At 38.6% G+C, this 25,734-nt stretch overlaps 1 protein-coding gene across 8 annotated transcripts in view; it reads right to left on the reverse strand.

Moving 5' to 3' along the window:
- The window catches only part of DENND2C (DENN domain containing 2C), an 86,484-nt gene that overhangs the window by 42,068 nt on the left and 18,682 nt on the right, over positions 1 to 25,734 (reverse strand). For 2 of the 8 annotated variants that reach the window (XM_063625822.1, XM_063625819.1), the window contains exon 2: positions 19,657 to 19,768. The exons of 5 other annotated variants lie outside the window; for them this stretch is intronic. The gene's annotated coding sequence lies outside the window, so the exon portion shown is untranslated. Of the gene's footprint in view, positions 1 to 17,726; positions 17,748 to 19,656; positions 19,769 to 25,734 lie in introns of those variants that run through there. One more of the 8 variants, XM_063625821.1, reaches the window with a different exon arrangement.

Here is a 25,734-nt window from a genome sequence, read left to right on the forward strand (position 1 = left end):
TATTTTTGTAATAAATTCTTTTTTTTTTTTTTGAGACAGAGTCTCGCTCTGTCACTAAGGCTGGAGTGCAGTGGTGGTGATCTTGGCTCACTGCAACCTCTGCCTCCTGGGTTCAAGTGATTCTTCCACCTCAGCCTCCTGAGGAGCTGTGACTACAGGTACGTGCCACCACACCTGACTAAGTTTTTGTATTTTTCGTAGAGACTGAGTTTCTCCATGTCGCCCAGGCTGGTCTTGAACTTCCTGAGTTCAAGCAATCCACCCCCTTGGCCTCCCAAAGTGCTGGGATTACAGGCATGAGGTACCACACCCAGGCATAAATTAATTATTTATGAAACCTTCTCTTAATGAAACAAGGAGCATATATATACACAGAATTACAATCTCAAACCCCCCCCAAAATTTATGTATGTCCACAGCAAGAGCGAGTTAGCATGGAAACACACCAATAGCCAACTTTCTCCTCCTGTCCTACGTTGATTAATAACATCAGCCCATCTCATTAAAAAGTCAGGAAACAACAGGTGCTGGAAAGGATGTGGAGAAATAGGAACACTTTTACACTGTTGGTGGGACTGTAAACTAGTTCAACCATTGTGGAAGTCAGTGTGGCAATTCCTCAGGGATCTAGAACTAGAAATACCATTTGACCCAGCCATCCCATTACTGGGTATATACCCAAAGGACTATAAATCATGCTACTATAAAGACACATGCACACGTATGTTTATTGCGGCACTATTCACAATAGCAAAGACTTGGAACCAACCCAAAAGTCCAACAACGATAGACTGGATTAAGAAAATGTGGCACATATACACCATGGAATACTATGCAGCCATAAAAAATGATGAGTTCATGTCCTTTGTAGGGACATGGATGAAACTGGAAACCATCATTCTCAGTAAACTATTGCAAGGACAAAAAACCAAACACTGCATGTTCTCACTCATAGGTGGGAATTGAACAATGAGAACGCATGGACACAGGAAGGGGAACATCACACTCCGGGGACAGTTGTGGGGCGGGGGGAGTGGGGAGGGACAGCATTAGGAGATATACCTAATGCTAAATGACGAGTTAATGGGTGCAGCACACCAACATGGCACACGGATACATATGTAACAAACCTGCACATTGTGCACATGTACCCTAAAACTTAAAGTATAATAATAATAATAAAAAAAAGAAAGAACTAACATTTGTTGCCAAATGTCACATTATAAGCACCCAATAAATAGTATTAATAATAAAAAAAATAATATCAGCCCATCACATAGCCTATTTCAACTTTACTATTAGCAGCACAGGATTCTATATACACTAAAGACAACTCAAGGTGCCCATTAACTATCAGTTGCCTTAAAATGTAATAACCTATTTGATGACTGGACTTCCCACATCTATGCTACCACACCCTTGACCCAAATCAACACAAATACTTACAGCCACTGTCACATTCCTTCCTTTCACACAGAAGCTTCATTCAGGCCCATAAACCGTTTCCTTATATGTAAGCTTCAGCGGAAAACTTTTCCTACCAACTGAGTAAAGACCTGATCTCAAGTTCTACTGTATACTTGTTAAAAATAGCAGTTGATTCAAAACTTCCTGAGGCAGGGGTCATCCTTCCTTGAGCTTTGTCTGTGTGGCCTTGATTAACAGGCAGGAAAATATCTTAGCCCAGCTCTGTCAGTACAGCTGACCAAAACTGTTACATACAGAAAGCACACAAAAATGTTATTCTTGGCAAAGCAACTGCTAACTAAGAATTCCATCAACTTTCATTTAAACCAACTTTCATTTGTACGTCGGAAACGTACAAATTTCTGGGAAAACCAGCTTTGCCAGCAAATAAACTTTGGTGATAGTCTGACGCAAAAAAAAAAAAAAAAAAAAAAAATCCAAAAAACTTTAAGAAATTAAGCTCATGTGGATGAAAAAAAAAACTATACCCAAAGTCCAAAGCACCAAAACTGTTGCACAGAACTCTTGATAAAAAACTAATGCATACAATTTAAAGATCTAATCTGCTACTGTTGATTATTAAAACTGAAAATTCTTTTCTTGCTTCTGGTATTTATAAGGAATTCCTAGGATTTTAGGGTGTCTTTGAGACTCAGGTGTTCTTCACTATAGACAAGATAGGACTTTTTTCTCTGGCTCCTGGGAAGCTCCTAGAGGTTTTTGGTGGTCCTTGTTAACTCTTTATTTTTCTCTGGTTAATGTGTCTTCAGTGTGAATGGCTCAAATTGAGAAAAAAAAATGAAAATTGTCAGGGCTAAAAAAAATTTTTAACTTGAAAATTACTGGCAACATGGCTGGGTGTGGTGGCTCATACTTGTCATCCCAGGACTTTAGGATGCTGAGGCAGGAGCATCACTTGAGGCCAGATTTGCGACCAGCCTGGGCAATATAGTGAGACTTCATCTCTACTAAATAAATAAATAAATAAATAAATAAATCAATCAATAAAATTAGCTGTGCATGATGGCATGTACCTGTAGTCCCAGCTGCAAGCTGGGAGGCTGAGGCAGGAGGACTGCTTGAGCCCAGATGTTGGAAGCTGCAGTAAGTTATGATCACAGCATTGCAATCTAGCCTGGGTGATGGAGCAAGACCCCAACTCAAAAAAAAAAAGGTAAAAGTCAAATGACTGGCAACAAATGGCTAAATCTACGGAATTCACACACAAATATAAATGATGTGTACTGACGGTGTTTCAGTTGAACAGAGTAGCATAGCAGGGTAAGACTCTCCTAAAATATGTAGGTATTTACTTTCTCCTAAATGTATGCTTTAATACATGATAGCTTTCAAAAAATGAACTATTTCAAAAATAAAAACACTTTAATGAATTTTAACTAGATCTATGACTGTTACTGATAACACAGAAAATCTTTCTTAGAGCTGATTTCACAGTTTCAATTTTTGCCAAATTAACTTATATCCTTTATAATGTGGCTTGCCTGTTCTCACATACAGGTTGTGATTTTGTCCCATCTAACAATAAGAGTTGCTCACCTCAGTTGTTTTCTTACAGAAACCTCACATCTGTCCCTTTAATCTAATTATATTCTGAGCCACCTTGCTCCTCAGCGCCTCCTCTCCCATGGCTCTCCTAGCCTGCAAGATCTTATTCATCCCATTCCTCATCTTCCCAGTTTCTTGCCTTAACCTCCATTATTGGTGGACATCCTAACTCCTAAGTGCTGGCCCAACTTTCAAATCCTAGATCTCTCCCAAGATTTGTCTTTTGAAAACTTCCTAAAGCCAACTTATTTGCATATTTGTCCTAGAGACTGCTTTCTCAAGCTTGCTTTAACAGTTCTAACAGAAACAGAGGTTGAGAAAATCTTAACAGTTTCAACAATTTTAAAAATCATTTTGTCTTTTCTTTTAACAGCATGGAATGAGTCAGAGACTTTTCCAGCTATTAAAAACTATTGGAGTCAGGTAGGACTCACAAAAAGAGAAGCTAGAGCATACATAACCACAATGGACAATCTCAACAAAAGAAACAACAGCGGTCATTCAGTTCCTCACCTGAACAATAGAAGTATAAACATGAAAACTCAAGCATGATTTTTTTCTTTTATGAGATGAAGTTTTGCTCTTGTTGCTCAGGCTGGAGTGCAATGGTGCAACCTCGGCTCACTGCAACCTCTGCCTCCCGGGTTCAAACAATTCTCCCGCCTCAGCCTCCTGAGTAGCTGGGATTACAGGTGCCCATCATCACACCCAGCTAGTTTTTTATATTTTTCGTAGAGACAGGGTTTCACCATGTTGGCCAAACTGGTCTCGAACTTCTGACCTCAGGTGATCCACCCGCCTCAGCCTCCCAAAGTTCTGGGATTACAAACGTGAGCCACTGCGCCTGGCCAAGCATGATTTTTAGAAGCATAATCAAACAGCATACTTGGAGATGACTCTTAATCATGTCCCTGTCTTTTTATTTTCTATTGCTCTTCTGTGTATTTATTTTCATCCAAGAAATATACCAACTGTAGTTTATCAGCTTAACATATGATTTATAACATAACCTATCATATATAGAATTCTGTGTTTTTAACATATTAAGAGAAACCAATCTGAATTCACTCCAGTAAATTAAATTCTCTTTGGGAAAGAGGACACTGATGCTCTGTTTTACTAATTCAAGTCTTGGATAGGGCAAGTTTCTCACTCCAAATCTTTTAAAATATTTTATTTGATTAGATATAAGCATCTGGAAAAATAACTTGGAAGAATTTGGAACATTCTAAAGCCTGATTTACAAAATAATGAAGGGGTACACTGTAAAAATAGTGAATTTTACCATAATTAAAAAGAAAACTGGCTGGGTGCGGTGACTCACTCCTGTAATCCCAGCACTTCGGGAGGTTGAGGCGGGCGGATCACGAGGTCAAGAGATCGAGACCATCCTGGCTAACAGTGAAACCCCGTCTCTACTAAAAATATAAAAAATTAGCCGGGCGTGGTGGCATGCGCTTGTCATCCCAGCTACTACTCAGGAGGCTGAGGCAGGAGAATCGCTTGAACCCGGGAAGTAGAGGCTTCAGTGAGCGGAGATTGTGCCACTTCACTCCAGTCTGGCCACAGAGTGAGATTTGTTCCAAAAAAAAACAGAAAAGAAAATTTATGAAAGGGACCAAGGAAACTTCACTTCTGGCCATGATGGAGTAGCTGAACTAGGCTTGCCTTTCCCACATCAATAACTAAAAAACTGGAAAAATATATAAAATAAGTGCTTTCAGATACTGGATAATACAGTTTAGGATTGTGATCCCTGAAAGAAGAGAGGAAAATGAGGCAGGTCCTATGATGGCCCAGCTTTCTCCCTGGAGACTCCTGAAAGTAGGGTCAAGAGGGGGAACCCAAATAGACATGGCAACCTTACTGAGTTGAGGATAACGAGATTGGAATATGGAGAGACTGAGGCAAATGGAATTTTCAGGGCACAGTATCAGAAAAGACAGCAACATAGAGAAAAAGCTCCAGAAATCTACATAGAGTCCCCTTGAATCTCTGGTTGAATACTAAGTTGCCAATGCATAGGGTAATACTACATGAGGCTAGACAACAAACAACTAGTGGAGAAAGAAAAACTATGGGGGATTTTTAAGCTAACCTAGGGTTCACCAGCTCTGGGAAAACTTTAAAGTCCAACAACAGAGGAGCAACCTCATTGAATGCTCAGGTAATTCAGTAGCGAAACAAGAGGTCATGATTTACCAGTAGGATGAAATTAACCCTAGAGTAAGGACTATCCTAGAGCTACCCTAACAAGGATTAAGTTGATTCTTATGAAATTTAAGTACTCACAAAAACAAAATTCAATAATTTTTACATGAAGACAAGTAAATCCAGACACCCAGCGATGTAACATTTAAAATGTCTGGGCACGGTGGCTCATGCCTGTAATCCCAGCACTTTGGGAGGCCAAGGTGGGTAGATCACCTGAGGTCAGGAGTTTGAGACCAGTCTGGCCAACATGGCGAAACCCCATCTCTACTAAAAATACAAAAATCAGCTGAATGTGGTGGCACATGCCTGTAATCCCAGCTACTGGGGTGGCTGAGGGAGGGGAACTGCTTGTACCCGGGAGGCGGAGGTTGCAGTGAGTCAAGATTGCACCACTGTACTCAAGCCTTGGTGACAGAGCAAGACTCCATCTCAAAAAATAAATAAATAAAAAAAGAAATAAAATAAAATGTCCGTCATCTAATCAAAATTACTAAACATACAAAGAAACCTGAAAATGAGACCTATATCCAGGAGAAAAATCAATCAATAGAAGTAGAACCAGGCCGGGCGCGGTGGCTCACACCTGTAATCCCAGCACTTTGGGAGGCCAAGGCGGGCGGATCACGAGGTCAGGAGATCGAGACCATCCTGGCTAACACGATGAAACCCCATCTCTACTAAAAATACAAAAAATTAGCCGGGCGTGGTGGCAGGTGCCTGTAGTCCCAGCTACTCGGGAGGCTGAGGCAGGAGAATGGCCAGAACCTGGGAGGCGGAGCTTGCAGTGAGCCGAGATTGTGACACTGCACTCCAGCCTGGGCGACAGAGCGAGACTCCAACTCAAAGAAAAGAAAAAAAAAAAAGTAGAACCAAAATAATACAAAATAAAAGAAATCGAACCAAAACAACAGACATGATGGAATTGGCAGACAGGGACTTCAATTCAGCTATTATAAATATTTTCATAAATTTGAAGGAAAACATGAACATAAGTAGAGTAATGGAAGATATAAAAAAAGACAACAAATAAAACTTCTGGAGCTTAAAAATATACTATCTGAAATGAAAAATTCACTGGATGTGTTGAACAGCAGACTTTAGTTATTTTAGAAGGAATGACCAATAAAGTTGAATAAGTAGCAATAGAAACTGTTTTTTAAAAGCCTGAAGCACAAAGCGAAGAAAAAAAGCTAAAACAAAGATGAAAAACAGAGCTTCAGTGGGACAACATCAAGTGGTTTTGCTTTACCTTACATATAACTGGAGTCGCAGAAATGAAGGGGTCGGGAGTGGGGACAGAGAACAAATATTTCAAGTAATAACAGATGAAAATTTTCTAAATTTGATGAAAACTCTAAACCCAAAGATCCAAGAGGCTCAACAAACCCCAAACAGGATAAACACAAAGAAAGGCACAAGGAAAACCACAATCAAGTTGCTAAAAACCAGTGATAAGGAGAAAATTCTTAAGAAGTCAGAGAAAAAATATGTATATACGGGGAAACAAGGTAAGCCAGAAAACAAGGAAAACTTTTAAAGTGCTAGGAAAAAAACCAACAACTGCAAATCTAGAATTCTAGACACAGTCTTCAAAATGAAGGTGAAATAAAAATGCTTTCAGTTAAACATAAGCTGTAAAAATTTGTCAACAGCAGGCCTACATTCAGAGCCAGTGACATAATTCACGAGTCCAAGTACAAATTGAAAATGTGAGGTCCCTGCTCAAAAGGCAGTAAAAGTGCCTTTAAAGGTACACATAAAGTTTTTTCTTTTCTTCTGCAGCCTTGCTTTCAACTTGTGGGTTTTTTAAAAATTTTCTATTTAACAAAGAAAATTATGCCATTAGCAGAAATTTTACATTTATCTGTATTTAGTGCCCATTTTAAATGCAAATATCAGCACATTTAACTCGTATGCAGGATCACGTAAAAATTTTAAAGTTCTTCAAGTTGAAGAAAAAATGATACCAGATAGATATCTGGATCTAAAACAGGAATAAGGAGAACAAAAATGGTACTTGTGGATAAATATACAAGGCATATTTTTTCTTATTAATCTCTTTAAAAGATGACTTGACTAAAGTAAACATAATAATGCACTGTGAAATTTACAACAATGTGGAAATAAATGTAAGACAAGGGCATAAAGGTATGGATGGAAAATTGTGTATGGTGTTGTAAGTCTCTCTAACCCATAACGGAACTGAATTAAAAATCACTTTACGCTGGCGCGGTGGTTCACACCTGTAATCCCAGCAATTTGGGAGGCAGAGGCGGGTGGATCTTGAGGTTGGGAGTTCAAAACCAGCCTGGCCAACATTGTGAAGCCCCGTCTCTACTAAAAATACAGAAATTGGCCAGGTGTCGTGGTGCCTGCCTGTAATCCCAGCTACTCAGGAGGCTAAAGCATTAGAATCGCTTGAAGCAAGCGAGGTTGCAGTGAGCCAAGATCGCACCACTGTGCTCCAGCTTGGGCAACAGAGTGAGACCCTATCTCAAAAAAAAGAAAAAGAAAGAAAGAGAGAAAGGAAGAAGGAAGGAAGGAAGAAGGAAGGAAGGAAGGAAGGAAGGAAGGAAGGAAGGAAGGAAGGAAGGAAGGAAAAAGAAATCACTTCATATATGATATGAAGTGGTACTTTATATATAATTTGAAAGTGATGTGTTAAAGTTGTGTTATAAACCCTAATGAAACTACTAAAAGAAAAAAAAAAGGAATAGCTAAGAAGTCAACAAAAAAAGATGAAATGGAATTCTAAAAAAATAATTGATGCCAAAAAAGCAGGGGAGTTGGAGGGGGAACCCTAAGAACGGTAACAACAATAATAAAAAACCCACATGGAACAAACAGAAAATGAGTAACAAGATGGTACACTTAAATCTGACTATATCAATAATTATACTGTATATAAATGGGTTAAGCTCTAAGTACAAGGCAAAGATTATCAAACTTAATTTAAAAAGCAAGACCTAACTCTATGTGTTCATAAAAAAATGCACTTTGAATACAAAGAGATAGATCTGTTAAAGACACATAAACAGTAAACACTATCATAAGAAAGCCAGATTGTCCATGTTAATATTAGACAAGGTAGACTCCTGAGCAAGAAATAACAGCAGTGATAAAGAAGGACATTACAAAAAAGATAATAGGTGCAATTCATCAAGAATACCTAGCAATCCTAAATGTTCATGCACCTAGTAAGAGTTTCAAAAATGTAAGAAGCAAGAAAATATCAGAACTAAAAAGCCAAATGGACAAATCCACAATTTTAGTTGGGGATTTTAACTTTTCAACAGTAGTTGATAAAACATATAGACAGAAAATCAGTAAATATATAAAAGATTTCAATATCACTATCAATCAACTTGACTTAATTGACATTTTAGAACACTTTACTCAACGAACATAAAGTACATACTCTTTTCTTTCTTTTTTTTTTTTTTTGAGACAGAGTCTCACTCTGTTGCCCAGGCTGGAGTGCACTGGCATGATCTGGGCTCACTGCAGCCTCCGCCTCCTGGGTTCAAGCAATTCTCCTGCCTCAGCCTCCTGAGTAGCTGGGACTATAGACACGTGCCACCAAAAATACTCTTTTCAAGTGTACATGAAACATTCACCAATAGACCATATGTTGGGCCATAAAATAAGACTCAATAAATTTTAAAAGACTGACATCATACTGAGAATGTTCTCTAGCCCAAAATGGAACTGAAAGAGAAATCAGTAACAAAAAGATATCTGGAAAATCCCAAATTATTTGGAAATAAATCTTTTAAAATAAAAAAGTTTAAAAACAATAAGTGAGGATACTACTACTTGATATTTGAAACTGGAACACAGCCGGGCATGGTGGCTCAAGCCTGTAATCCCAGCACTTTGGGAGGCCGAGGCGAGCAGATCACCTGAAATTAGGAGTTCAACACCAGCCTAGCAAACATGCCAAAACCCCACTTCTACTAAAAATACAAAAATTAGCCAGGCGAGGTGTCATGCGCCTATAATCCCAGCTACTGGGGAGGCTGAGGCATGAGAATCACTTGAACCTGGGAGGCAGAGGTTGCAGTGAGCTGAGATCATGCCACTGCACTCCAGCCTGAGTGACAGAGTGAGACTCTGTCTAAAAAAAAAAAAAAAAAAAGAAAAGAAAAAAAAAAAAAGGAACTGGAACACACTCATAAAGTTTCAAATTACTATTTTAAATTTCTCTCTAGGTTAGGTGCTCCCTTAACATTTGTTTAAATTGTCCCATTGCTAATCCTGCACAAAATGTACCAACCTTCTCAACATTGTAGTCTTCAACATTGTATACTGAAATTTGAGTGTCATCATTCCACCTAATAATATCTTTAAAAAGATCAATTATTTAAAATTCTCCCTTAAGAAGAAAAAAAGCGTAAACCCAAAGAAACTGGAGGAAAATAAAAAATGGGTATTAATGAAATAGATAGATGAACATAGGATAAAAACCAATGAAACAATAAACTGTTTCTTTGAAAACATTAGTAAATTGACAAACCTCTAGGCAAAGTGAACAAAAAAGAGTCTGAGGCTGCAGTGGGCTATGATTGCACCACTGCATTCCAGCCTGTGTGACAGAGCAAGACCGTCTCTTAACAAAAAATAGGACAAGAAAAAGAAATAATACCAATCACATACAAACTCATTCAGAAAACAGAGGAAGTAGAAACAATTTCAACTCATTTTATGAGACCAGCATTACCTTACCAGGTAACTGGGCAAAAAACTTAGAAAAGAAAAATACAGAATAATATAACTCATGAACATAAATGCAAAAGTCCCTCTAAAATATTAGTGAGTCCACTGGGCGCAATCGCTCACACCTGTAATCCCAACACTTTGGGAGGCTGAGGAGGGCGGATCACTTGAGGTTAGGAGTTCGAGACCAGCCTAGGGAACATGGTGAAACCGGTCTCTACTAAAAATATAAAAAGTAGCCGGGTGTAGTGGCGTGCACCTATAATCCCAGTTTCTTGAAAGACTGAGGTAGGAGGATTGCTTGAACCCAGGTGGTGGAGGTTGCATTGAGCCAAGATCATGCCTCTGCACTCCAACCTGGGTGACAGAGCAAGACTCCATCTCAAAAATAAATAAATAAATAAATAAAATATATAAAAATACATAATATAATATATATATAAGCAAATCAAACCCATAAATAAATACACAGAAAGGATACCAGAATGCAAGGTTGCTTTAACATTAAAAGTCACCATGTTTATGGGATAAAGAAAACTATGTAATTATCTTAATAGATGAAGAAAAAGCATTTGAAAAAATTTACACTTTCAGCAAATCGGAAATAGAAGAGAATTTCCACAATCTGATAAAGTATCTACAAATAAAAAAAAACCACTGCTGGTATCACAATAAGTGGTAAAGACCAAATACTTTTTCCTTAAGAATGGGAAAAAGGCAAGGGTGTCTCCTCTTACCACTTTTATTTAACATTGTAAAAGAAGTTTACAAAGGCCAGGTGCAATGGCTCATGCCTGTAATCCTAACACTTTGGGAGGCCAAGGAGGACAGATGGCTTGAGCTCAGGAGTTCAAGACCATTGTGGGCAAAGTGGTGAATCCAGTCTCTACAAAAAATACAAAAATTAGCCAGGCATGGTGGTGCGTGCCTGTAGTCGCAGCTACTTGGGAGATTAAGGTGGGAATGGGGGAGGACTGCTTAAGTCTGAGAGGTCGAGGCTGCAGTGAGGAGATCTCGTCATTCCAGCCTGGGTGACAGAGTGAAACCCTGTCTCAAACAACAGCAACAAAAAAAACATAATGAATAAGGAAAGAAAAACTAAGTAAAAGACATAGAGATTGTAAAAGAAGTAAAGCTGTTTTTTTTTTCTGCAAACAATATGATTGTAAATGTAGGAATTCCTAAGAAATCTATATTACAAGATATGAGAATTCATAAGAGAATTTAGCAAGGTCTCAGAATACATGGTCAGTATAGAAGAATTAATTGTGCCTCTACACACTAAGAATAAACAATTGGAAAATGAAATTTAAAATAACATGTACAACAGCATAAAAACATGAAACATTGGCCAGGTATGGTGGCTCACACCTGTAATCCCAGCACTTTGGGAGGTCAAGGCAGGCAGATCACTTGAGGTCAGGAATTCAAGACCAGCCTGGGCAACATGGTTAAACCCTGTCTTTACTATAACAAAAAAAAAACTTAGCTAGGCGTGGTGGTGCACACCTGTAGTCCCAGCTATTCAGGAGGCTGAGGCACAAGAATCACTTGAATCCAGGAGGTGTAGTGAGCCAAGATCATGTTACTGTAACTCTAGCTTGGGCAACAGAGCAAGACTCTGTCTCAAAACAAAAAAAAAGAAAAGAAAAAGAAATACTTAAATACTTAGGGATTCAAGATGTGTAGGCTGAAAACCACAAGCTAATGCAGAGTAAAAAATAAAGAATAACTACAAACACAGATATTATACATTAATGTACTGGAATATTCAAGTTTTTTTTTTTTTGAGACACAGTCTTGCTCTGTCGCCCAGGTTGGAGTGCAGTGGTGCGATCTCGGCTCACTGCTGCCTCAACCTCTCGAGTTCAAGCAATTCTTGTGCTTCAGCCTCCCAAGACTGCAGGTGTATGCCACCACACCTGACTAATTTTTATATTTTTAGAAGAGACTAAAATGTGGTTTTGCCATGTTGCCCAGGCTGGTCTTGAACTCCTGGCCTCAAGTGATCTGCCTGCCTCGGCCTCCCAAAGTCCTAGGATTACAGGCGTGAGCCACTGGGCCTAGCTAGGAATATTCAACTTTGTTACAATAAAAAATTATCTCAAAATTGATCTATAGATTCAACACAATCCCTAGATTGTTGAATCTGTAGATTCAACAAAATCACAGCAGGCTTTGCTGCAGAAATTGACAAGTTGATTTTCAAGTTTATAAGGAAAGGCAAAGAATCTAGATTAGCCTAAATAATTTTCAAAAAGAAGAATAAAGCTGGAGGGCATAGACTACCTGATTTTAAGACTTATAAAACTGCAGTAATCACAACAATGTATATTAGTTGACAGGATAGACAAAAGGATCAGCAGAAGAGCACAGAGTCCAGAAATGAACCCACATATATATAGTCAACTGATTTCCACAAAGCTGGGGAAAGAATAATCTTTTCAATAGATGGCATTAGAACAAATAGGTATCTACCTGGAAAAAAAATGAACCTCAACCTTTACCCATAACATTTACAAAATTTAAGTTGAAATAGATCATAAACCTAACTACTAAGAGCTAAAACCACAAACTTTTAGAAGAAAAAAATCTTCACGATCTTGAGGAAGAAAAAGATGTCTTAGGACACAAAACACATTAACCATAAAGAAAAAGAATGGATACATTGGACTTCATCAAAATTAAAACCTTCTGCTCACTTATGACATTGGCTTAAAAATGGAATGGAGCTGGGTGCAGTGGCTCACACCTGTAATCCCAGCACTCTGGGGGGCCCAGGTGGGAGGATCGTTTGAGCCCAGGAATCTGAGACCAGCCCTGGCAACATAGTAAAACCCCATCTCTACAAAAAATTTTTTTAAAAATTAGGCGGGCATGGTGTTGTGCATCTGTAATCCCAGCTACTTGGGAGGCTGAGGTGGGAGGATCGCTTGAGCCTGGGAAGTCAAGGATGTAGTGAGCGATGATTACACTACTGTACTCCAGCCTGGGCAACAGAGCCAGACCTTGTCTCAAAAAAAAAAAAAAGAAAAGAAAAGAAAAGAAAAAAGAAAAAGAAAGAAAGAAAGAATATATAGACTGAAAATCAGCAAATATATAAAAGACTTGAATATCACTATCAATCAACTTGACTTAATTGGCAAGAAACAAAGAAATAAATGGCAAGTCACAGACTGGGAAAAAATATCTGCAATACATATATCTGATAAGGACTTAAATCCAGAATAAACAATTATTACACCAAAAAAGTCAAACAACACAACTAAAATATGAGTAAGATTTGGACACTTTACAAAAGATTTATGAGTAGCCAATAAGCACAATAAAGCACATGAAAAGATGCACACCATCCTTAGTCACCAAGAACATGCAAATTAAAACACAAGATTCTAAAATTACACACCCACTAGAATGGCTAAAATTTAAAAGAATGACAATACAAAAGATTGGAGCACCTGGAACTCTCAAATATTGCTAGTGTAACATGGTGCAACCCCTTTGGAAAGCAGTTTCTTACAAAATTTAACATATAATTGCTATATGATGTAGCCATTTGGCCAGGTGCAGTGGCTCACGCTTGTAATCTCAGCACTTCGGGAGGCTGAGGCTGGTAGATCACGAGGTCAGGAGTTTGAGACCAGCCTGGCCAACATGGTGAAACCCCACCTCTACTAAAAATACAAAAAATTAGCCAGACATGGTGGTGGGTGCCTGTAATCCCAGCTATTTGGGAGGCTGAGGCAGGAGAATTGCTTGAACCCACGAGGTGGAGGTTGTAGTGAGCTGAGATTGTGCCATTGCATTCCAGCCTGGGCAACAGGAGTGAGACTCCATCGTGAAAAAAAAAAAAAGAATTTTTATTTCAGTTATTGTATTTATCAGCTCTTAATTTTCTATTTGGTTCTTTTTTTTCTTTATATTCCCATCTGTATTTTGAAATACTCCATCTCTTCATCCATTATATTAATTTTTTTTTTTTTTTGAGATGGAGTTTTGCTCTTGTTGCCCAGGCTGGAGTGCAATGGCATGATCTCGGCTCACTGCAACTTCGGCCTCCCGGTTCAAGCAATCTGAAGTGCTGAAATTATAGGCATGAACTATGTGGCCACCATTGCCCTTTTTAATTCTATCAATATTAAGCTGGAAAGAGCATGGCTGCAGTTTCACATAGTTTGGGTTCACCTCTGTAATCAACTCTGGCAGGGCATTAATGCATAATATGTGGGACTACACAATTTCTTTGTATCTCTCCTGTCCTCCTTCAATGCTGCTTTTGTAGCAAAAGCTGGGAGAAAGAGGACACAGCAGATAATTCCTGGGCTAAGTGGTTTGTTTTTCCATTTGAGATTCTTCCAGATTCCAATCTACATTTCAATTTCAACAATTTACACAATTAACTAAGGCTTGTCAGATTTTCCCTTGGCTCCATAAAGTCTTACCACCTATGTCAGAGCTACTTCAATCCAGATCATGTGCTTGTCCCAGGTGTAAAAGTTCCTGTGGCCCTCTGCTCATTTATGAGAGGCTATTTTTACTTTGAAAATCAGTTTATGAAAGCTTATTTGCATCCACTGCTAGTCACTAGCCCCAGAGAAATATATGATTTTTATTTTGTCTAGAATGTTCTTGTTACTATCAGAGCAAAGGTATTTTTATGTCCTTCTACATCCTAAATGGAAGTCTTAAAATAATCAATGAAATAAAATAGTGTAGAATAGAATACATCAGAGTACACTGCATGTAAGTATTGCTTTGTTTCAGCGGTGTGTGTGTGTGTGTGTGTGTGCATGTGAGGGTGACCATGGTGAGGTATGGTCAGAAAGTTGTGGAAAGCGTCTGTTCTGTTCTAGAGACACTAAGGTCCACTTCAGTGCTAAGCAGGAGTTCAGAGAAAAGATGCGAGGACACGAATCTTTAAAGAAAATAATCTATAGCTAGATCAACTTCATGCACTGAAACTGTTCAGAAACCCAAAGGCTTTTACACATCAACACATAACAAAGTCAGTCTCTGGAAAAATACACAAAAACATAAATTTTTTTAATGTTTTATCACAATTTAACACAAAACACAATTTTAACATAATAAATAACTGCTGTTAAAGAGTAAAACACAAGCAGATATTTTAATAACAAACAGCCTTTTTTATTAAAGCTATTTAATAGTTTGAGTGCCTGTGTACTATGTCTCAATTTGTCTCAATTTGTTGCTTACTGATTGCTATTATTAGCTTGAGAATGCACAGAAATTCTGAAGAGAGAATATGTTCTTTTTATGTTTGGCTTCCTTAAAAAAAATCTTTCTAAAATCTCTTTTTTAGAGAGCAGGAAAGAGATAAGAAGATTCTCTGAAGGTAGGAAAGCCATTTCTAGGTGAACAGAATAAATCACTTTGGCCGGGCATGATGGCTCATGCCTGTAATCCCAGTACTTGTTGGGAGGCCAAGGTGGGAGAACTGCTTGAGCCCAAGAGACCAGCCTGGGCAACATAGCGAGACCCTTTCTCAAAAACAAAAACAAAAAAAATCGTTTTGAACTCAGCAATTAGAGGCAATACTAACATAACGGCAAAACAAATACATAGCTGATACAGTTTGGATATTTGTCCCCTCCAAATCTCATGCTGAAATCTGATCTCCAATGTTGGAAGTGGGGTTGAGTGGGAGGTGTTTGTGTCACAGGGATGGATCCCTCATCAATGGCTAACTGCCCTCCCTAAGGTAACAAGTGAGTTCTTGCTCTATTAGTTAACACAAGAGCTGGTTATTTGAAAGAGCCTGGCACCTCCTCTCATCTCTCTTGCTCCCTCTCTTGCCATGTGACACGTCTCCTCCCCCTTCACTTTCCACCATGATTGTAAGCTTCCTGAGGCCTCACCAGAAGAAGATCCTAGGGCCATGCTTCTTGTCCAGCCTGAAGAACCATAAGCCAAATAAAACTCTTTTCTTTATAAATTATCCAGCCTCAGGTAATCCTTTATAGCAACGCACAATGGACTAATACAATGGTCAACAAATACTTACGGAACAATTGGGAAAAGCCAACTGCACAGTTTTAAACCTATTTTAAAATGTCACAGGTACACAAAACTTGTGTTTTTATGATGCATACAAAAATATGATCATAATTTTGCCACTAAACTAGTTTCTGGTATAAATCACATATATCATACACACACACACACACACACACACACACACATATATATATATATTTTTTTTTTTTTTGAGATGGAGTCTTGCTCTGTCACCTTGGCTGGAGTGAAGTGGCACAATCTCAGCCCACTGCAACCTCCGCCTCCCACTTCAAGTGGTTCTCCTACCTTAGCCTCCCAAGTAGCTGGGATTACAGGCACATGTCACCACACCCAGCTAATTTTTGTATTTTTGGTAGAGACGGGTTTCACCATGTTGGGCAGGCTGGTCTCAAATTCCTGGCCTCAAGTGATCCATCCGCCTCGGCCTCTCAAAGTGCTGGGATTACAGGTGTGAGCCACCACGCCCGGCTAATAAAATTAAACAGATAAATATTTCATGGTGTGCAAGAGATAAGATGAAATTTATACTCCTTAATATGACATATAAGGTCTTTCACCCTCTAATTCGAGCTTTGACTCTTGCCACTTGCCTTACTCACCAGCTACATATTTTCCAATAATGCCAAATAATCTGGAACTATTAGCAGTTCAAAGTTAGAATGTTCGAGTTACAGAGTTCAAATACTAACAGATTTGGTTTTTGGTTGTATACCATTAGTCAAATTAACCCTTCTAAGCTTGTTTTCTTATCTGTAGAATGATCACAATGTTTACAGATAATACTTACTGAGCACTTAATATGAGCCAGGCATAGCTCTACTAACTTTATCCATATTAACTCACCTAATTATTGTAACAACCCCATGAGGTAGATACTACTGTTAATCTCATTTTACAGATAAGGCAATGAGGCACCAAGAGGTTAAGTAACAAATACATGTCTTAGCATCCTTTGGCACAACAGATACAGATATTTATTTTATAAGGTTGTGAGAATTAAATATCAGATAAAGTAAATAAAATGTTTAAGACAGTGACTGGAATATAGTAACTGCTCAATAAATGACAGGTACTATAAATTTCTCTCTGAATACACCATGTACTTTCAAGATCAGTTGAAAGTTTTTCCGTGAAAGCTTCCTTAGCTCTTTCCCCAGAGTTAATCACTCCTTTTGTGTGCTTTTATTACACCTATTTGCATATTGTTATACTTTTCCAATTCTGAATTTGCCTTACAGCAAATACCTGTGTATGTCTTTGCCATGACCTCAAGACTCTTAACACTCATTCTTGCTGGAGACACTTAGAAAAAAAGGAAAGTCAGGGATAAGACTGAAGGGGAGGTAGTATGAATAGTGACAAGTAAATGCTTCTGCAATGCTGTCTTAGAAAACCTAACATAAACCTCAATCTCAGAATGTCACTGCTGAACTTGTTACAGCAGAGGATGCTAAGGCTTGTGTCAGGGAAAAAATGAACAACATAAATTCTGCTCAGGAAGTTGGGTGGGAACTTGCACTATTCACATTATTTGGTTTTTCAATTTTCTATTACATTAACACATTATTTAATTGAAAGCCTCAATACATTTTTAATAAAGCCCACAGGAATATATCTTGCATAAGATTCTTCATTAAATGTGGCTAAAAATATTTTAAAACAAATAATAAAGGACCAGACTAATAGGGGAAAAAAAGTGTCAAACAGGCTTCTACTTTTCAAACCTCTATCATCTTGTTGACTGTTCCTTGAATAACAAATCTTCAAAGCAAGCACATACAGGATACCAGCCTTTTATCTCACTCCTATCAGAGGAAACAGCCTTATAAGTAACTAAAAATGGTTCCCAAAATAACAAAGAAACTTTAAATAAACTCCTAATATTGCTTATAACACATAATATAAATTTCTCAAGCCATTACTGTGCCTACTGGCAAATCAAGAAATACGTAAGATTCTTTAAAAAATAAATTTAATTCTTTAACAGTTCCATCAAGTCTGTTATTTGTCATGGAAATTTTTTCAGGTTTTTTAAAATGAAAGAATGAAAAATGATAGCTGTCATAATGCAGATTATATTCAGAATTTTGAGGCATAAGCCAAAGACTTAGAATAATGCTAATTTCATGATTGTGTTACGTGGTTGGTTATCTGCACTATTCATAAAACCTTCCAAATGACTACAATTCCTTTTCTTTGCTGTTTACTGATTGTAATGGGTACTACTGGAGGGTTTATTTGCCACAGCTACATGACCCTAGGTGTTATCCCCATAACCAATCCAATGGTAATTCCTGTTAGCTCCACCTTTAAAACAAATCAAATTCCCACCACTTATCATCTTTACTGTTAACACACTAAACCAGGCCACCATCACTTCTTCCTCTCTCATTTTCTATTTCTAGTCAATTTTCACCTTCCGTGTTCATTCTATCTAAAATAAAGCTCCTTTTCCAACATGATTTTCTATGTCCTCACTCTGCTATATTTTATCCATAGAACTTATCATTTACCTGAAATTGTGTTATTTATTTGTTTACTTCTCTCCCTCACTGGAATGTAAGCCTTTTTACTACTGTATCCCCAGCACCCAGAAGAGTATGCATCATACAGTAATCCCTCAGTAAATATTTGTTGAATGAATGACAAAATGCTAAATATAAGAATGCTTAAAAGGAAAAGGCTTACGAAAAATTTGCAGTGCCTATTACTTTAAGTACCTCAAAAGATTTGAAGCTGCCCCATTTGTAGAATGGGGAAGCTTCCTAGAATAGTTTAAGAATATGAGTAACGCAACTTATTTAAATAATTCACACCACACTAAGAATGTTTTTTGTATATTTACTATTTGCCAAGCACTATATGCATAATCTCATTCAATCCTCATAACAATTCTTAGAGGAAAATATCTTCATTTTCTAGATGAGGAAACTGAGGCTTAGCAAGTTTAGATGGCTTTCTAAGGTCACATACATTGTTACAATTTGAAAAGCATAATTTAATAGCACATAACATACTACCTTCAGGATAGACAGACATTTTGAGAAGGGGCAATATCTAAGTCAGGGGTCTCCAATGAAGAAAATAATTTATTTATATGTATTTATTTATAAATTGTAAACATAAAACTATAATAATATCATGAACATTATAAGCACACTGAAACTAAAAATTTAAAGGCATGAGATTTAAAAAATCATTTTACTAGTTTAAATTAGTAAAAATTAAATATGTAAAATGAGGGTATAGTAACCATTTCATTCTCACTGAAGTTTAACTACAAATATTTTGAGTAAGAGCAATGTGACTAAACGTGGTTTTTTTTGATACAGTGATTCAAAGATTTAGTCCAAAACTCAGTTTATTTCAATACTTGGTTCTAAGGGTGTTATAGATCGAACCGTGTCCCCTGAAAATTCATATGTTGAAGTCCTAACCCCCAGCACCTCAGAATATGACTGGATTTGGATATCAGGTCTCTCGAAAGGTAATTAAGTTAAAATGAGGTCACTAGGGTGGGCCTTAATCCAATGACTGGTGTACTTAGAAAAAAAGAGGAAACCTAGACACAGATTCAGAGGGGAGACCAGGTGAAGACACAGGGAGAAGACTGCTATCTACGGGCCAAGGAAACAGGCCTCACAAGAAACTTACCCTGTCGGCACCTCGATGTTAGATTTCTACAGCCTCCAGACTTGTGAGAATATCAATCTCTGGTGTTTGAACCACTCAATCTGCCGTATTTGGTTATGGCAGCCCTAGCAAACTAATACAAAAGGCCACAGTAATAGAAAAAGTAACTCACCACAAATACATGGAAGACAATGAAAGAAGAGCTTCACTGACTGAATCAGAATATTTATTTGTCAATTCTATTCACCTTAAATTAAGCAAGGATTTTTGTTGAAATTTGACTAGTAAATTTTCATCTTCACTAATGTTTATCATCTGTACTTTCAAACTAACTGAACATTTAAAAATTTTTAACAAACTGATTCAAAATCTAAGTGTGTATAGGAGAGCTTTACAGATAACACATTCTTTGTTTTGGGCAACATTAAGTAATAATTGATATATTACAAAATACCAAATTCTATCTGCAAATCATGTTTCTTTAGAAAAACAATTTCTCATTCTTTTTTTTTTTTTTTTTTTTTTTTTGAGACAGAGTCTCACTCTATCGCCCAGGCTGGAGTGCAGTGGCATCATCTCGGCTCACTGCAAGCTCTGCCCCCCAGGTTCACGCCATTCTCCTGCCTCAGCCTCCTAAATAGCTGGGACTACAGGCGCCCGCCACCATGCCTGGCTAATTTTTTTTGTATTTTTAGTAGAGTTGGGATTTCACCATGTTAGCCAGGATGGTCTCGATCTCCTGACCTTGTGATCCGTCCGCCTCAGCCTCCCAAAGTGCTGGGATTACAGGTGTGAGCCACCGCGCCCGGCCTGTTATTCATTGTTAAAACATCATGTTTACCTCGTAGGGACACACTGAACATGTTTAAGGGAATTTTTTGCTGACAACCACTTGTCATTACAGAAAATCAACAATTTTAGAACACTTTTTTTTGGAAAAGGAAAATGGTGACATTTTAAGTTTTGCAACTTTAAAAAATACTTTTCCATAACGTAATCAGAAAACTAGTGTGCGATATATTTTCATGACTGTGACACTTCCCATTTTCAAAGGATTATAATGATTCTATTATTTAAGATATAATCTGTAAATCCACCCACTTGGACACATATGAACTGCTATATGTTGCAACAGCTAAAAGTGAACAAACAAGTGAGGATGTCATCGCCAACTCCGTTTTGTTTGAAGGAATGCCTACTCTTCCCTTGGGGATCATTCCTTATATAAAGTCTGATCCAGAGAAAGCACCAGTGTCAAACTGTATATTAAATATTTAGTAAAGCTTAATTTATTTTTAGATGAAAATGAATACAAGTAGCATTTCTAATGCTTTTTTCACATCCTAATGTACCATCTTGTGTACCTCTGGGAGATCATGAGTCCATAATAAGGTATTCTAACTTACACATGCATTAGCTTTAATGTTCATCATTTCACCTAGGTAAACAGAGAATATTTAGGGCGGGCACTGTAGCTCATGCCTGTAATCCCAGCACTTTGGGAGGCTGAGGTGGGAGGATCACCTGAGGGTGGGAGTTTGAGACCAGCCTGGCCAACATGGCAAAACCCTATCTCTACTAAAAATACAAAAATAAGCTGGATGTGGTGGTACATGCCTGTAATCTCAGCTACTCAGGGGGCTGACGCAGGAGAACTACTTCAACCCTGAAGGCACAGAGGTTGCAGTGGGCCGAGATTGCACCATTGAACTCCAGCCTAGGTGACAGAATAAGATTCTGTCTCAAAAAAAAAAAAAAAAAGAGAGAGAGAATATTCAGGGGTCTGCTAAAATAACCAGGTGGCCAAAAGTTGTATGAATATAAAATGTAAATAACCCTTTCCTTTGTTTACTCAGAAGAAGGAATAATTATTTCTTTTTTAATTTTTATTTTTAAGTGACCAATTCCAATTGTGTATGTTTATGGAGTACAATGTGATTTTTTTTTTTAGACAGAGTCTTGCTCTGTCACCGAGGCTGGGTGCACGATCTCGACTCCCTGCAACCTCTGCCTCTCGGGTTCAATAATCCACTATTGTACAACCTGGTGACAATAGTCTCTAATATTCTTCTGGTTTCTCAAGCCATTTAGTTGGCTTCTAAATCACTGCTTTATACTATTAGGTAATGTTTGTGAAAGGAATGCACTGCCACGTCTGGCTAATTTTTGTATTTTTAGTAGAGACGGGGTTTTGCCATGTTGGCCAGGCTGGTCTGTAACCCCTAACCTCAAGTGAACCGCCTGCCTCAGCCTCCCAAAGTGCTGAGATTACAGATGTGAGCCACTACGCCTGACCTGTATAACATATATTTTAAATAATTATTACTTATTAAGTGTTTACATGTGTCAGGCACTATGCTATGTATCTACTTTCATTACTACCTTTAATTCTTTTTTTTTTTTTTTTTTTTTTTTTTTGAGACAGAGTCTTGCTGTTGTCACCAGGGCTAGAGTGCAGTGGCGTCATCTTGGCTCACTGCAAACTCTGCTTCCCAGGTTCCAGCAATTCTCCTGCCTCAGCCACCCGAGTAGCTGAGATTACAGGTGCCCTCCACCATGCCCAGCTAATTTTTGTGTTTTTAGTAGAGGCATGGTTTCACTATGTTGGCTAGGCTGGTCTCAAACTCCTGACCTCAGGTGATCCACCCGCCTTGGCCTCCCAAAGTGCTGGCATTACAGGCGTGAGCCACCACGCCCGGCCTTCATTTAATTCTTACAACAACCCTAACAGATAGTTACTATTACCTACAATAGTAGAAAGTTTTATTATTTTGTGAATGGGGAAGCTGAAGCTGAACTGGTTAATTACCCAAACTAACACAAACCTAGTTCTGCTTTACTCCAAAGTTTGTGCACTAAACCACTATATATTACTTGTTAGTTGGTAGACATAACAATAATATAAACTAATGCAACAGATGTCAAACTCAACTTTTCCTATGTTCTCCGAGTTTCAGCAGGGCCCCAAAGGCCAAAACCAAAACAATAGGAGTCGAATACCCCCATATTCTAAGAAAAGTGCAAGGCTTAGAAAGTGAGGTTGCCAAAAATTGGCTCTGCTGACATTAGTTCACTACCCTTCAGGCTGTATAAGAGAAGAATTACAATTTATTAAATTGTGAGGATTACAAGGGACAATAGAGAGGACTTCTTTAAGGAAACTAGGTGGTGTGTTCCCTGTCTCCTATAGGGAAAGAGAGATGTACCTCTTGCCTACCTCAGGACAGGGACTGAAACCTCAAGATAACCACTCAAAGTGCTTGAGGCATATCCCCAGACTTAGGGAAGTACAGAGACACAGGGACTGGTATCTGACTCCCACCTGGTGGATAAAAAGAACTGACAGGTAGCTAAATTTTAAAGACCGCTCAGGCACAACAGTCAAACGAGAAATTTCAGCAGAAGTTCTACAAAATGCCATAGTGTGGAAAAAGACAAGTAAAACTAACTTTAATAACATTAAACTTTTAGAATTTAATTATATTAATGCAATTTTATTAACTGTCCATATAATTAAATAAAATGTCTCTTTTCACATAATTATCCTTTTTTTTTTTTTTTTTTTTGAGACAGAGTCTCACTCTTGTTGCCCAGGCTGGAGTGCAGTGACGTGATCTTGGCTCACTGCAACATCCAGCTCCTAGGTTCAAATGATTCTGCTGCCTCAGCCTCCCGAGTAGCTGGGATTACAGGCACCTGCCACCATGCCTGACTAATTTTTGTATTTTTAGTAGAGATAGGGTTTCACCATGTTGACCAGGCTGATCTCAAACTCCTGACCTCAAGTAATCCACCCGCCTTGGCCTCCCAAAATGCTGGGATTACAGGTGTGAGCCATTGCACCTGGCACTTTTCACTTAATTATCCTTTTAAAAATCCCCGCCAAAGTAAAAAATAACTGTCCCAAACTAGAACTTTTCAGCTATATAAATTGCTTCAAAACAAATTTAATGTAACCTAGTGTTTTCCTAGTGTTTTTGTTTTGTTTTGTTTTTGAGATCGGTCTCACTCTGTTGCCCAGAGGCATGGTGTGATCATAGTTTACTGCAGCCTTGACTCCCTGGGCTCAAGCAATTCTCCTGCCTCTGCCTCCCAAGTAGCTGGGAATACAGGAGCATCCCACCACATCTGGCTAATTTTTAATTTTTTTTTTTTAATAGAGACAGGGTCTCGCTGTGTTGCCAGGGCTGGTCTTGAACTCTTGGGCTCAGTCCTCCTGCCTCAGCTTTCCAAAGTTCTGGTATTATAAATTTTGAGCCAACACGCCTGGACAATAAAACCTAGTTTTTAAACCACAAATTCAAACTTAATAAGTTCTTAGCAAGACATTGGAAAATAAAGGCAGCAAAATCATTACTAAAGTATTCAAAGGTTGAAGAAATTTTCCAAAAGCTAAAAAGAAGCAATTAAAAAAAGTTTTAAAAGTCATAAAGTAATACTACTACTTTTTAGAAATTCTGAAAATAGAGGAAACAGGTGAAAAATACCTGTAAGTCTACTACCTCCAACATGGTCACTGGGACATTTTGGTATATCTCCTGTTTTTTAAACATATTTTTATACAGATGCAATTACAATGTATACATAATTGTATCCTGCTTTTTTTCATTCAGAGTTATATAAAAAGATGCAATTTTGGCCAGGCTCGGTGGCTCATGCCTGTAATCCCAGCACTTTGGGAGGCCAAGGTGGGCAGATCACCTGAGGTGAGGAGTTCGAGACCAGCCTGGCTAACGTGGTGAAACCCTGTTTCTACTAAAAATACAAAAAATTAGCCAGGCATGGTGGTGCATGCCTGTAATCCCAGTTACTCAGGAGGCTGAGGCAGGAGAATCGCTTGAACCCAGGAGGTGGAGATTGCAGTGGGCTGAGATCACGCCATTACACACCAACCTGGGCAATAAGAGCGAAATTCTGTCTTAAAAAAAAAAAGGATGCAATTTTCAAGAATTTCAGACTACGGCTGGGTGCAGTGGCTCACGCCTGTAATCCAAGCACTTTGGGAGGCTGAGGTGGGTGGATCACGAGGTCCGGAGATGGAGACCATCCTGGCTAATGCGGTGAAATGCTGTCTCTACTAAAAATACAAAAAAAAAAAAAAAATTAGCCAGGCGTAGTGGCGGGCGCCTGTAGTCCCAGCTACTCGGGAGGCTGAGGCAGGAGAATGACGTGAACCCGGGAGGCGGAGCTTGCAGTGAGCTGAGATTGCTCCACTGCACTCCAGCCTGGGCGACAGAGCGAGACTCCGTCTCAAAAAAAAAAAAAAAAAAGAATTTCAGACTACAGACATAACAGGCTTTCTTAAAAAACACACATTCATAACAATTGTACAGTGTAACTTTCTATTTCATTCTAAAGCTTAAAATCCAGAAGATGTATTTCTCAAATTTTCAAATGACATTCCAAAATTATATATTCTCTCCATATTTTATCTCATTTGACAATAAAAGATCAACAAAAGTAAAACTGCAGTAACATGGATATTAAATACATCTCATATCCCTCACAGTGCCATTTAAAACACAGTAAGGGCATTAGCTGGGTGTGGTGGCAAGTGCCTGTAGTCCCAGCTACTTGGGAGGCTGAGGCAGGAGAATCACTTGAACCTGGGAGGTGGAGGTTACAGTGAGCCGAGATCGTGCTGCTGCACTCCAGCCTGGGCGACACAGTGAGACTCGAGACTCCATCTCAATACAAAACAAAATAAAAGCAACAACAAAACATAGTAAGGGCTAGGCATGTGGCTTACACCTGTAATCCCAGCACTTTGGGAGGCCAAGGCAGGAGGATCGCTTGAGGCTAAGAGTTTGAGACCAGCCTGGGCAACACAGTGAGACCTTCCCTCTACACACACACACACACACACACACACACACACAAAAGCCAAGTATGAAACATGTGCCTGTAGTCCCAGATACTCAGGAGGCTAAGGCAGGTGGATCACTTGAGCCCAGGAGCTGGAGGCTGCAGTGAGCCATGATTGCGCCACTGCACTCCAGCCTGGGCAATGGAGCAAGACTGTCTCTAAAAATAAAAAATAAAAATAAAAAGTGCCTGTAATCCCAGCACTTTGGGAGGCTGAGGTGGGCAGATCACCTG

This window comes from Symphalangus syndactylus, chromosome 12 (assembly GCF_028878055.3).
Source record: "Symphalangus syndactylus isolate Jambi chromosome 12, NHGRI_mSymSyn1-v2.1_pri, whole genome shotgun sequence".
NCBI classification, from domain to species: Eukaryota; Metazoa; Chordata; class Mammalia; order Primates; family Hylobatidae; genus Symphalangus; species Symphalangus syndactylus.